Raw genomic sequence first — 11,838 nt, 5'->3', positions numbered from 1 at the left:
GAAAGATTTCAACTGAGCAGCTAAAGCATATCTAATTGATTGATTGATTTATTTGGTACCAAACACCAATCAGGTTTAAAAAGTTTTGCAAGCAAGGCTTGAGGAATTTCTACAGGAAGGAGGGCTAAGGAGGTTCTTTGCCCCACAGTTTGATTTGAGCTGTAAGTGACAGCCCCATCATTATATTAGATACCCATGACAGAGGTCATGTACATTACAGTCACCTTAGGATTCAGTTGAACTAATATACTCTTGAGTTATTCACCCAGTCTCCCTGTGCTATTGAGAGAAACAAGCACTTCTGAAGCAGAGCTCCTCTTCTGCTAATACAGTTGGTGAAATCACTCCCTGGAAGTGTTTTGTTCTCTCCACTGATCATAAGATGCTGAATTTAATTCAGGTGCCCATGACAAAATAAGTTACATGACTCTCACCCTTCGTATCTCAACTTGTTGCTCTGGGATCCCAGGTATCTGTCTCCTCTCCAGGTATCTGCAACTCCTTCACAGATATGAAGCTTTCATTCAAACAGCTATTTTTAGACAGCTAATTTTCTGTTCTCCATTTTTATTACATTAGGCAACCCTGTTTTCCATTTTTTCTTTAGCTTTTCTGTCTAGCAAGAAGGTCATGCCACAGACAGTGACCTACTGACTAGATCAACAGAGATATGGATTTAGCTAAGTTGATAAATGTTTCCCTCCAAGTTTCAACCCATCTTTGCTATTTGAACTTGAGCCTGATGTAAACTATCTCTGTGGTCATGCTTATATCAGCTGAATGCAGTATAAACAAGAAACGGCATAGCACAAAACACCAAAAGCTCTTGGAAGCATCATCATTATCTCAGGTAAGTTTAATGACTCTGATTCAGGCCTTATTTATATCAGATCTTCATAAAGAATGCTACATCATACTCAGTGTATGCAGAAAAAAATCCCAAACAAACCAACCAACCCACAAACAGAGAAAGAGAGAAAGAAAGAGAAAGAAAGAGAGAAAGAGAGAGAGAGAGAGAAAAGGAAAGAAAGAAAGAAAGAAAGACTACTTCAAACAGACCTAATTTGGTAGGAGACAAACTTACCTATAAAGGCTAAATGAAATACACTTGTATATTTTATATATGTATGTATATATATATATATATATATATATATATATATATATATATATACACATATGTCCCAGTACATTATATATTATATTAAGCTTATTCTATTATACTATGCAGTGTAGAGAGAGTAAATGTGATTGGTGAAATAACAAACTATGTTTATTATACCTTAATTTGAATAAAAATTTGTTAGATTAATCCCGAAAATAATTACATATATTTTTATATCTTCTGCTCCCATGTTCTAATGACAAATATTAAAAGCAAACAGGATAGGAAATTTTTTTCAGTAGTGATCCACTTACAGGTTTGGCTACTCAGGCATTCACTAAAAAAGCTGTCTGCAAACTTTGACAGCCTCCTGGATCTGGAAGAGATTGCTGCCACAAATTTAGGTTTTCCACAGTGACCAGATCTGAAGACCCTCTACTCCCTGCTAGTACCATTACCAACAGGAAATTTAATAAGGTTAAGAAATAAGACTTTTTAAATGAACTTTAACTAAAAACATGCCTAAACAAGACTCACAGAGGAGTGAAATTTGAATTTTTATCAAAATTCATGAGAGAAATTTAAAAAATAATTTTGCTTTAATTTACCAAGGTGAATCAGCAAAAGCTCTACGCCTGTAGAGAAGTGGTCAGAACTGGGACCATTATTAACAAGATGAGCCTTTGGGCTATGGGCTTTGTCTGCAGAACTGAAGCACTGGAAAAGCAGCTTCTCATGGATATTTTCTCTCATTACAAAGCCATCACAGCAAAGAACCAACTGAATAGGCTTTGTCAAAAAAAGTCCCAGCAGCCGCAATACTTGTGGTAGAGATACACTGAGGCAGCAAATTTTGCATCTGAGACTGGATTTCAAGCACAGTAAAAGTTATGAATAATTGGTCCCAGTAGTTAGTTTCATCCTAAACACTGGGAACATTTGCAAAATTCCTAACTGGAAATGAGTGTTGAATATCATCAGACTTTGGAGTTATTCATCTCCAGGGTTTTCAGTGAAACCTATCTGTAGCAGTAAATCAAGATTGAATACAAATGGTGACACTGCTGAAGAAACCTTAGATTGTATGATTGCATTGCACTCACAATGCCTTTATCATCTGTCCCCATTTTTAATATTATTAAATATTAACCCCAGAGATCATTTTAAGTGTGTATGAACTCCAAGTCTGAGTTAATAAACTAGCAATTAGTAGTATGCTGTTACAAAAACAATATGCAAATGCATCTTAGCTCCTGGACTTACACTGATACCTTTTAAAGTTGTATGAGATGTTATTATTGCTATTTGTAAGCAAAAAATATTTGTTGTGGTGCACCCATTTTCAATTTTCTACCGATTTTCAGGTAGCCTGAATGGGTTATTAGGAGTCTGCTCCTTTTTATACATCCTCAATGACCACAGGATGACATCTAGTGGTACTAAAGGGCTTCAGTCTTTGTTTACTTTAAACTGTTAAATTTGAATTAAACACACATTACAGTTTCCAGGATGGGAACTTCCTTCACATATAGGAACCATAATTCAAAATATGAAAATAGTTCTTGAGGAAAAGAAACTAGAAACCGAAATCAAATCAAATAAATTAAAATCCCATTCAGTTTTGTGCTCTCTGCCTTCTTGCAGAAATGTATAATCTTCTGCCACAAAATCTGTGAAACAGTGATAAGAATACCTTCCTAAAAATGAGAAGTGAAATTATTTTTTGAAATTGTAATGAATTTACTAAATATCTGAATGTCATGCACCTTACATATATGCATATGTGTATATAAGCATATATTGTCAAAAAATCCAAGTCAAACAACATAGCCTTTAACAACATAAGTTACATCAGGTCTTCTTTCATACTGCGTTTGACATGAGGGAAATATTTGAAAAGGTATTAATAAGTAGATTATACTTTTTCTACTGAATTAACATTCAAAATTAATTTTCCAACATTTTAATTCTGTACATAATATAATATAAAACTGAATTTAAAAAAAATGTCCTTACCATCACCTTTGTCACTGTTTTCCAAAAGTTTCTGGTCATTCTACTTTATTAGTAAAAGCAGAATCAAAGAGAAGAGATCAGATACACATCCTAAATGATGTTTTAAAGTGCTTAAGAAGCAAAAAGTCCATTCATATCCAGAAAGATTTTAAAGAGCACACTGAAATTTGTAGACACAGCGTGCTGAATGTTTGCCATCTGGTCTGTATCCCTGGTTAGATTCTAGAAAATGTCTTAAAGAGGAATTTGATTCTGTTTAAGTGTGGGATGTAGTGTCCACAACAACATTATGCATATTTTTCCCTTACATAATGTCCTGGATACAATGAATAAGGTCAGTACACACCAGATATACAAGTAGGAGTAATGGTAGCATGGAATAAATATTTGGCATAATGAATACATCTCTGTTTATCTCATTAACTATTACCATAGGCTCTTAAAAATGCAAGAGGTATACATAACAATTGTGGAAATGTAAATAAGGCTGTTCTTAAGAAGAAAAAGTCAAAGGCAAGTTGACATCTTGCTCTTTTAAAAATAAAGCACAAATTTCAACAAGAAGGCTTTGTACTGCTTTCACTTGATCTTAGAACAATCACCACTCTGTGCTTCATCCCACGTACATATGACCTGCAGACTGAGAAAAGAGATCTGTGGCATTCACTCCTTTGTACCAAATCCAGACATTTGAGGATGTGTATTTATACATATGAAGATACATAATCCCATTTAAATAATTTGTGTTTGAATTTGTCATCAGAATTTAATGTCACATATTTTAATCAAATGCCATTTCCTTTGACAGTTTTTATTACTACATCTATATACTTCACACACACGCAGACACATATATACATATATATATATAAATAATGTGAAATCACCAGCTAGATTCCATTCCATATTCTTTCTCATACCTTAAACCGACATTTTCTACTTGTGATCTCAGTTTCAGGCTCAGGTTACTTTTATTTGGTTTGAGATGTTTTGTTTCAGAAAAAAAGTCTTGCCATCCTCTTGTAAAGATTAATTGCCACTCTGCTAAAAATAAGATTTTTTTATCTTGCCTTACATAGAAGACCTGATACTTCTGAAGATGGGCTGCTTTTACAGTGTAAAGCCATTATTTGTTATCAAACAATAACCTTCTGTGCAAAATTATCTCATTTTGCACATGCTTAAGAGGAAAATGCTTAAAACTGTACCTGCTTGTTAAGAGTTTTGCAGATAGAAGATTCTGTCTGTATAGATCAACCTCCATAATGAGGTAAGACAGAGTATTTTGGTGAAATTCATGCCTGAAGTGCATTTAGATGTACTTTGATTCATCATCTCTTGTCTATTTTCAGCAGGTGTCACTGCTAGTATTTCTGTTACATGTGGTTAGAAGTGGAATTCCATGGAATTATTACTGGTTTTCTCTGTATACAAAACAAATTTTTATTGTTTATTTTCTGGGTCAAAATTCAGGAGATTCTTTAACATCTCATTTGAATTAGACACTAGCATGTACTAAGTGTTTAAGGTCTTGAGCACAGAGTGATCCTGACAAAGCTGGAGCACTATTCCTTTTTCAGTAACATGTAACATAGTGAAGCCTAATTATAAATAATTTTGGATGCTGTTACTTTGAATTCCAGAACAAGGTTAAAAGCCACAATAAAGATTTTTTTTATGTTTTATGGGGGTGTTTGTGTTTTTTTAAGAAAGAGGTTTATTTATGGAACTATATTTCTATTGGTTTAATTTATCTTCGTAAATAAATTTTAATTTTAAAGGGTACTACATAGTGTTAACACATGATTACCAGAAACTGTGGTTTGTGAGTTTGAAGTATTGAAAACAAGCTTTAATTAATCAAATATTTCTTACTTGCCTTCTTAAATTATAAAAGTTATGAAAATGGTATTAGCTAATAACTTGCAGTGGTTGACTGAACACTGTGTGAGTAGAATGGAAAATCCATGACAATATATTGTTTAATTTCACTTCTTGCATTAAAAGTTACAAATGCAATCCCCCAGAACGAGCATTCATTTTGTGACTGAAGTATTTAAATAAACCCCTTACCAGTCAATATTGATAAGGAAATCAACCTGCAGATAGCAATGTATTTCGAGAATTCCCAAGTGATGAATCGGCTGCTCCTGCTGACTGCTGGGGGAAGTCACAAAAGTTCAGCAGCACCGATCTGCCCCCTTGTGGCACACTGGCAGAAATTGCTAGATTTCTAAAATCTGGAGACCGCCCGCTAAAAAAAATTAACTAAGCGTTCAGCGGGTGAAACTGGAATCAAAGTTATCTGGCTAGCTCAAAGGTTCTCCATGCTATTGTTGAAATATAGCTTGACTAAATACAGACTGCTAAAAGTCACCAGAGCTCCGAATGCCTAATAACACTTTGGCTACTTTTGCCCTAATACTGTGGTCCCTTGTGTCACAGAGTTTGCTGATACGAGACGGTCTCTTACAATATTTGTACATTCTTCTGAAGAGTGAAGTGTTCATACATACTTTCATGGTTAATTTCACCTATTTTTAAGATAAAGACTATCAAGACAGAAGCTTTTTTTCTTCTATGTTAATGCCACAATCTGGACAAAGCTAGCTTCATGAAAAAGAAATATTTTCAGCTGGAATTCATCTGCCTTAAACTATAGTTCTAAAAGCATGATTTGAAAAGGTGACAAAGTAATTTTTAAGGAGTTTTGATCTTTTATTATTGTACATATGTGGTTTAGAAAGCCAAGACTGCCTGACTATTGACATACTTAGGAACTGTTCCTCAGTTCACTGATTAGAACTCCCTCAAAAACTTGAAGGTCATTCTTCAGGCTCAACTTTACAAGGGAATGAAAAATCAAATTAACATAATCCTTTAATTTACTTTGTAAACATCTTGTGGAAGGGCAGTTTTCCACTTGACTCTGAAGCACAGACAAGTAGACTATAAATTTTTATAGCTCGCTTAAAATTTTGTATTCATATTCTTCAAATGCATAGGTCAGTGCTGTAAAACATTGTCATAACAACACATTTTCATGAGTTGAAAAATTTCATTCCAGAGGTGATAAAAGAGAGAAGTCTTAACAAAAAATTGATTAAAGGTTCTGCTTCCTACCATGTAAAATGATATCTATATGAGGCAAGGTAAGGAAGAATTTCATCTAGAGTTCCGTGTTCTCAGGAGATAACAGTTAAGGGAAAATGTCATATAGCTGTTTCTGTAGTAAGTGATGAAGCTAATAAAAAAGGAAAATGATACTGTGGATGCAATGATTATAGATGCAGACTGCATGAGGTGTAGCTGTCACTTGAAATTCCCAAGGAGATTAACACATCATTTTAGTAAAAGCCAACTCAGTGGAGAATTTCAGTCTCACTGTACTCCAGTGACTGTACATAATATCCTTTGCCCACTATAGAACATCTTCTAATCTTAATTAGTGTGATTGCAAGTTTAAAAATAGCTTGTTAGTTCCTTGTTATTCACACCAGTGTAACATCAAATTTTTATTCTTTCTATCTAGAAAACCGGACACTTTTCTTTAGAGTTGTGTATTCAATCAGCTCACATGGAAGAAAGAATGAATAGCTTTAAAAACTCACCAACTCCAAGGCATCATTCTGTCTTTTCTATTTTACTTACCTGCAGTGATCTACCCTATTATACAGTCATAATCCTAATCAGGTGAGCAGCAGACTGTGCAGCTGCTCTGCAAAAATCCAGATGGAAGTGTCCTGCAGCTCTGCCTACATGGTTACTTTGGATGGGCCCCCTCTGCCCATGTTCTGTGAACAAGACACAGGTGAGTGCAGTGAAAGTCGTGCCATGCCAGGGCTAAGCAGGCTGCTCAGTGGCATGGTTATTTGGCCAAGCCAGGCTCTGGATTCAGGCACTCTCAGCTGGCTCAGAACCCTTACAGTGTGAGGCTGAATCAGCTTTCAGCACTGGCACAGTGTCTAATCACAGCCTGACATTCAGGCATATTCTGAACATTAATCAGAGTCCAAAAGCCTTAGGGGACAACCTGTTGTTGCATTAAGAGTACAGAAATATGGCAGAAAATAAACCCCCTTTCTTTCCAGCTAGTCCTGGAAGATTAAAGGTGTTTGGGTAAAGCTAAACTTAATTTATTATAATAACCAAGATTTCTGGTGACAGATTTACTAGATTTACAAAAAATAAGCGTATCATGCTCTGTACGAGTGCTCAGGAGTATGCTCCCACACAGTCAGAGGGGCAAATTTTAACAGAGGCATCACTGCTTTGGGGAGGACAAAGGAGCAAGCCCATCAATTTGTCTGCAAGGTGATGCTATTTTCTGTCCCCTGACATGGAGGATTTCAAATGCCAATTCACACTTTTGGAAGAAGTGGAGGTGAGACTGTAGTCAAATATCCTGTCACTGCCATTATAGAAGGGAAGGGAGGGGAAGACTATTTATATGTAAAATAGTTACAAAAAGAGATTACAAATGCTGTGGGTCTTGCCCAAGAGTGTATCTGTGACAAGTTAGTATCAGTCTCTCTTCCATTGCAGTGATAAGGGTCATTAGGTCTCACCTGATTACCTGTCAGAAAGCCATCACACCCATGGTAATCCCTTCATATATCTCATGGCATGTTTCATGGCAGCCTCATTCCTACAGCTGCCCAGAAAAATCACTGAGGAAAGGAATAAAATTTTAAATTAATCTGGAAACAATCGCAGAGGGCACAGAATTCTAACATTATCCAGTATTTTCTTCTTTAAGAGTAGGGATTTATGTGTGATTCAGGAAGTCAGATAGCCAGCCTGTATTTTCTGCTAAGTCTGTCAGGATACAATTCATCTATTCAAATAGGGACTCCTACACTATAGAAATCTACATCCAAGCTAGACATCTAGATACCCTTTATAGTAAATTAAAAGAAACAGGAGATTTAAGGAAGCAATTCATCTCATTCTAAAGCAGATAGCTAAATACATCACAAATGAGTCATACTTCAGAAGTGCTTATTTCTCTCCATTAAACATAAAAGAATGACAGAGCTCCTGCTTAGATGTAGACTACAGTTCTGCATTCATCTAAAAACATGAAAGAGAAATCCTGTCAGCGCTTATGTTTCTTTAATTCTTTAACTGTATTTCTTAATTGCTAGAAACATTTTAAGGCATTAGAAGCTGTGAATAGTTCAAAGACTGATTTCTCAGGGGCCAGCTAGCTGTAACAGACACTTATTTCTATAATGGAATTAATAGGACAAATTCTAAGGACAAATATTTTGAGATCAATATATGTGAGATATTTTGTTCTTACTAATACCTGGCTTCATCCACACATTTCACAAACATCAGTCAGTATTATCTGTATTATGCAGCTGTCCCATAAAAACATAAAGACCAAGTACTAATTTTCTGACTTCATCTTTAATTGCCCAAATAAATTGTTCAGCTCTCCAGAACATTTACTAAGTGGTCCTGATGAAGGACTTAAAAGCTTTATTCGGATCTCTTGGTCCTCTGTCATTCTTGTTATCTTTTCCCTCCCAGTTCAGGATCCACTGACTCCTTGCTCCCACTATTGAGAGAGTTCAAGCACTTCTGTCTGAAACTTGAACAAATTACCTCTACCAACTTCTTTCAAGGTTTGGTACTAGTGATCAATTTAAAATCAGGTTAAACTGGATTTTCCTCTCCCCTGCTGACTGCTGGTTCTTAATAACAGTATTCTGAGTGTTAATTTATCTCACGGTGCTAGGTTAATTTATCTTACAGCACTGATACCCCATTGCTAATCTTTAGTGTTTTGATCTATGAGAAAACAATTTATTTAACAGTTACATCATTGTTACAAACAGAATAGTAATTATTTACCAGCGGATCCAGTTAAGAAGTAGGCATGCCTCAGACAGTCACTGATGGTAGATCTCTAGCAAATTAATCCTAACCTCTGCTGAAGAAAGGCATCCACAAACCTTTACCTCTGAAACATAAGTTGCTAGTTTTTGACTTTGTCTAAGGAGAAGTGGGGGTTATTGCTTAAACCAAAGAGATCTGTATCAGAAAGCCATTACATTATGCCTTGTTAATGTCCTGCAGAGTGTAAAAGCATCATGAACAGCATCAGGGCCTAAGAAAGGCAAATGATGACAATAAAGTTAACTACCTCTTTGCACTTACCTTTGGCAGTACATCTTCTTAGAGGTACACAGAAATTATGGGTAATTTAAAATACTCTTCAGTACAGTTTTTGCTTATGGGTTGCTACTGTTTTATAGAAATTGAAATACTGCATTTGCTGTTTGCAATACCAGCTTCATGTACATATCTCAACCTAGGTGTTGGGAGGCTAACATATTTATTTATAGCAATCTAAGTGCTATGACCAATATGCTTACAAATATCCTACATGATGAATAATGGTAGGGAAATATTGATTCTTATGAAATTCATAACAAATAGCTTGAGCAAAATAAGAATGGCTTGACCAGCTGCCTAAGAAAAAAAGAAAAGGCTTGTGAGTTTTCAACTGAAAATAATGGTCTCTGGATTTGCAAACTGCTCTCTTCAAGTAACATGGCAACCAGTAACACAGTGTCTATATTTAACCACAGCAGTAACCCCAGGTTTCATTAGACAGTTGCAAACACATTTTTGCACTCAGCGAAAGATCTTTCCATCTTTCCTCCCCCTCTACCACCAACGAGGAGCAGCCAGAGCAGAGCAATACCAGAGCCCTTCTTTGAGGTGTGGCTCCACTTTCCAGCATTTACAGGAGGGGAGGGAGGCAGTGCTGGGCCCACTCAGTGTCCCTGGAGCTGGCCAGCACCAAGGCAGCAGTGAGGTGACGTTAGGCAGCTGCCAGGAGTGGACATTACCTGGAGCTGCTCCAGAAAATCCCATCGGAAGGCTCTCCAAAAAAGGGATTTTTGTAAGATATTTCCTTGTCCTGCTTCAAAATTCACTTTCTCCAGGCAGTTGCTATGAGCCTGTAAGTAGTCACACACTTGCACACTTTAAACTATCATGTTTTTTTCCCCAATTATGTTTCTATTTATTTGTTTTCAACTGAGCTATTTCCTCACTTTGCCTTACCAAACTGTGTCTAGATGAAAGCTGCTCATTCTGGCCATTTAGATCCCTAAGATCTCATGTGTTTGCTTTTTTGTTTGGATGAAAAAAAAAATCTTAACTTTTTTCCACTACTATCTTCAATGAAGATTTTACAATTAAATGTGCTAGTTCCTACCGAGTTTAATCCAGCAGAGCAAAATGGGATTACCGCTTTGTAACATTCCTGTAAGAAAGAGGATGTTATTTGAATAGTTCCTCAGTACAACATCTATGGGAAACTGTTCAATATTTCAGACTGCTACCCACCTCTGTTTGGACACATTGTCTCATTGCTGTCTATTTATTATTATAGGAAACCAGATACTTCAGGGATTTGCCAGTCATCTAATTGTTGAGTGTCAGATTTCTTCATAGCTAACAGTGGTTAAACGCTATTAAACGCTAGCAGTATCCATCCACTTCATTTCTAACAACCTTCAAAACATAAACCAGGTCTTTGTAGGTCTTTTTTAATGGAAAGACATATTTTGCAGCCCTGAGCCATATTTTGCAAAACTGAGGAAATGGATGACATTTCTCTCTTTTGTGTTTGTAGAGTTTTTCTTCTTTGTATTATCCTTGGTTTAAAATCCTGTCCAAATTACCAGATTGCCCTCTGGTTTGCCACAGTTTTGTATCAGTGCCATACAGAACACTTCCAATTCCAAACATACATTTCAAGGGTGCAGAAAAATTACCAGGGATCTCAACTTTTCACCTTCATCCAGAACCAAAAAAAATTTAAGATTTGGTTACCTTGAGCGGCAGTGCCTGGACCCAGCATCCTGAGTAGAAATCAAAACTCATGAGCTGAGTGCTGAGGAACATTGTCCAATGCCTTTAAAAATACATTTCCATGTTCTCTGAGACAGTCTTGTATCAAAAATCTCACAGCTGAAGAATGTAGAGAGTGGAATCAATGTCAACTGTCTCTGCTGGTTCAAATACACACATGAGCAAAGTGAAGTTCCTCCAACAGTCTTCACACATAAATCAGGTGTTATTGCCTGCATCACTTCAATACTAGGTCAAATAAGGTATAATTTGTCTTTCTGCAGTCAATGTAAACCCTGAATAATCAAAGTACTGTTTTGTATTTGCTCAAAAGAGGTGGTCTGTGTTGTCCTATTTAATCCAGAACATACCTGTATTGTCAAGTGAAATCATTGATTAAACATTGGTATCAGCGCAGTCTGGGGAGACTCCTGGATCTAACCCAAAAGACACATTAGACAGTCAGAATTATCTGAAAATCTCACTTCTTTTTGTTGGACAACATAGCTTGAATTGATCTGACTTGAAGCAACAAATTAGGCAAGGAAGGAATCTCGACTGGTATCTCTGGGCCTACTGTATAGTCAGTGGAGTAAACAGGCAGAGGGCAGATCACAGCTCAGGAGGACTGGATCATTGTTTGGAGACACTCTTCCACCTCCCTAAATTGTACAGAAATTGTGAGGTGTACATACAACTTTGGCCCCATTTTTTTAGTGCTTACAGTTAAATGCAATGATTTCAGGCCCTGAAGTCTGCCCCTTTTGAATTCCCACATGATTCCATGTAGCTGCCTACCCTGAAATAGAACTACTTATAATTGGTCAGTCTCCTTATATTAT

This window comes from Ammospiza caudacuta, chromosome 3, assembly GCF_027887145.1.
Source record: "Ammospiza caudacuta isolate bAmmCau1 chromosome 3, bAmmCau1.pri, whole genome shotgun sequence".
Lineage (NCBI taxonomy): Eukaryota > Metazoa > Chordata > Aves > Passeriformes > Passerellidae > Ammospiza > Ammospiza caudacuta.
Note: the sequence above shows the minus strand (reverse complement) of the source record.